Below are 3,793 nucleotides of genomic sequence, written 5' to 3' on the forward strand. Positions count from 1 at the left end.
TGCATCATTCTGGCAAGGAGCAGAAAGCTATTCAGACTCTAGATGCAGAAGGGACCCCTAGGAATGACACAGGAATGGAGCATAGCCTCACCTGTGGGAATTGGAGCTGAGAACTGGGAAGCCATTAGAAAATGAAGTGGCTGCTTTCTTCCTCTCTCTCTGGGACCACATGAGTTCTTTTATTTTATTTTCTCTGTTTATCTAAGCCAATCTTCCTCTTCTTTGCAGACTGTTTTTTTTTTCCTTTTTCTTATTATGTACAAGTCCCCAAAGGGTAGCCCCAGCTCTAATGCTACATGACATTTTAGTTTAACTGCCCACCATCAATTAGTAACAGTTTCTGCATCTCTTACTTCAGACTTTGAAGAGAAAGATTCTTAATTGATACATTGATTTCCCCTGGGTTAAATGACAAGCCAAGGTCCACTGACCGGAGACTGTGGAAGTAGGTGCACATAGTTCAAATATGGTGGTTTAGGCCCAGCCCTTTAGTAGGTGCTAAGTATAGCCATTCCTAGAGCAAGGGTTGTGGCTGGGCAAGGACACCAAGTGTGTCTTCCGCAACATAAAATGTTTAGTATTACAACTATGATTCTGTCTTGAATGGCTCAGCTGACAGTTCTTCTGGCAAGTTGGGTGGAAGGCTCTTCCTAAAGACACAAACCATCCGAGACAAGTCTAATGAAAACATGATCATTTCCAGGTTATGGATGTGTACTAAAGTTCTTTGAAAAATTGTGCTACCTCGCTGCTCTACAGAACATGCTTAATCTATAGCTGCTGCTAACTTTTGGGCTCCAAAAGAGGGAATTGTGTACAAAGAGACAGACTAAGGAAATGAAGTGAGGGTTTCCATGGCTACTGGCTTGAGTGTGCGTAGGACAAAAGTTTTTGAACTGAAAATTATCAATTCATCCAAAATATTTTTCCTCTTCTATTTCACTTGCTTACTTGGTACGCAGAGAAACAGAGCAGGGAATGTTCTGGTACAAATATATAGCCTGAGGGAGTCAGAACTTTTCCAGCTGCCAGGAACATCCCAAAGAGAGCCTTGAGTGTTCAACAAACTTCAGGGACGCTCCGAACCAGCTTGGGTAAATGCGAAGATAAGGAGTTTGGGTCTCATTCCTGATGGTCCCTAACTGAGTGATGTTGGGTCGATTACTTTACCTCTCTGAGTTTAGATGTCCCATCTGTAAAAGAAAGAAATGCTGGTTGAATCTAAACCCTTAATTGAGGTTGGTGCTAACAACCTATATCAGCTAAGATTAGGCTCATCTGCAAATGAAAGAAACTCAAGAGTGGCTTTAGTGCTGAAGGTTTTATTCTTTTGAGTAAGAGGCAATGATGATGTGATGCAATCACCAGAGACTCAGGCTTCTCCTTCCTGTTTTCTGATCCACTATCCCTAGGGTGTGGCCCTCATCCTCACCGGCCAAAGTATCTGGCAGGATTCTAGCTATTATATTTATGTTCCAGGCCAGAGGATGAAGGTTGGTGCATTTCTGTAATTTCCTCCCCTGGTGTGTGGGCTGGACCTAGTGACTCACTTCTATTGAAAAGAGTATAGCAAAAGTGATGTGATGTCATTCCTGAGATTAGGTTACATAAAGACTGTAGCCTCTCTCCTCTCCCTCTTCTCCTTTCCTCTCCCTTCTGTGCTCCTCCCCTTTCTACTTTCCTTCTCTCTCTCTCTCTCTCTCTCTCTCTTCTTCTCTTCACTCTGGGCTTCCCTGGCGCTGGGAGAAGTGAGCTGCCATGATATGAAGCAGCCCAATGGGGAGGCCCAGGTGGAAAGGAGCTGAAGCTTGCCAGTGGCCACAAGGGTGAGCTTAGAAGCAGATTCTCCAGCCCTAGTTGCACCTTGAGACAACTGCAGCCCTGGCTGATAGCCTAACAGCAACCTGAGCGACCTTAAACTAGAAGTACTCTGCTAACGTGCACTCAAGATTCCTGATGTGCAGAAACTTTGGGATAAGAAATGCTTGTCATTTTCAGCTGCTAAATTTTGGGGTCATTTGTTATGCAGCAATAGAAAACGAATTCACCCTGCAACTGTTTTAGACGCATTCAGTGAACTTTGGGTACATATAGAGGCCCCCAGAGACAGCCTAACAGGAAATTGGACTTTGAACTTCTGGTTCTCCCAGGCAGCACATGAGCAGTGTTTGGGCCAGAGGTTTGCTCAATTTCCTATCACTTGGATATTTTCCTAAAATTTGCTTAGAGGAAAAGAATGAAACCATCACAAGCATTCCATGCACAGAGAAGAACTGTCTTAGCACACATTCTCAGAGCCTGCTCTGTGCATGCCATGGTTTGACCTGTGCTCTGGAGCACGGGGCATAGATCTGGTACAGACATGGCAGGTAGATGGTGCTAACTCTTCTTGCTCTTGCTGGTTCCAGTGTTGCCTAGAAGCAGGCTCTCTGGCTCCAGGGTCTCCATGGCTAGCGTCAGCCCTGCTCAGGGGCCAGCACACAGACTGCCTTCATGCAAAGCACACAAGGGCTCCTTCACTGGATGTTGTAGCCCTGCCAGGGGGCTAGGCCTGGAGACTGGAGCAGGCTGGCTTTCAGCTCCCATGTGTTTTCCTGGCCTCTGTGCGAGGCATAGGCTGCACCACTGTAGGTGGCGATGCTACCTCCAAGGATCAGCCATAAAGAGATGATAAATAAACCACTTGGTTCTTTTCACAGTGCTGATCTTATTTTTTTTTAATTGAAGTATAGTTGATTTACAACATTGTATTAATTTCAGGGGTACAGCAAAGTGATTCAGAACTGTCTATTTATATTTATACATATATATTCTTTTTCAGATTCTTTTCCATTATAGATTATTACAAGATATTGAATAACCCTGTGCTATACAGTAAATCTTTGTGGCTTATCTATTTTATATATAGTAGTGTATATCCGTTAATTCCAAATGCCTAATTTGTCCCTCCCCCCCTTCCCATTTGGTAACCATAAGTTTGTTTTCTATATGAGTTTGTTTCTGTTTTGTAAATAGGTTCATTTGTATTATTTTTTTAGATTCCACACATAAGTGATATCATATGATATTTGTCTTTCTCTGTCTGACTTATTTCACTTAGTATTATACTCTCTAGGTCCACCCATATTGCTACAAATGGCACTATTTCATTCTTTTTTATGGCTCAGTAATATTCCATTATATATATATATATATATATATATACACATACACACACGCGCGTGTGCACACACACACACACACACACACACACACCCACACCCACCACATCTTCCTTATCCATTCATATGTTGATGGACATTTAGACTGCTTCTAGGTCTTGGCTATTGTAAGTAGTGCTGCTGTGAACATTGGGGTGCATGTATCTTTTCGAATTAGAGTTTTCGTCTTTTCCAGATATATGCCTAGGAGTGGGATTGCTGGACCATATGCTAACTCTATTTTTAGTTTTTTAAGGAACCTCCAGAATGTTTTCCATAATGGTTGCACCAATTTACATTCCCACCAACAGTGCAAGAGGGTTCCCTTTTCTCCACACCCTCTTCAGCATTTATTATTTATAGACTTTTTGATGGTGGCTATTCTGCCTGGTGTGAGGTGATACCTCACTGTAGTTTCGATTTGCATTTCTCTGATAATTAGTGATGTTGGGCATCTTTTCATGTGTCTGTTGGCCATCTATATGTCTTCTTTGGAGAAATGTCTATTTAGGTGTTCTGCCCATTTTTTGATTGGGTTATTTGCGTTTTCTTTTTTTTTTTTTTTGATATCGAGCTATGTGAGCTGTTTGTAT

Source organism: Aethalodelphis obliquidens, unplaced genomic scaffold (genome assembly GCF_003676395.1).
Source record: "Aethalodelphis obliquidens isolate GAN/ISIS:26980383/991018 unplaced genomic scaffold, ASM367639v1 scaffold7, whole genome shotgun sequence".
Classification (NCBI taxonomy): Eukaryota; Metazoa; Chordata; class Mammalia; order Artiodactyla; family Delphinidae; genus Aethalodelphis; species Aethalodelphis obliquidens.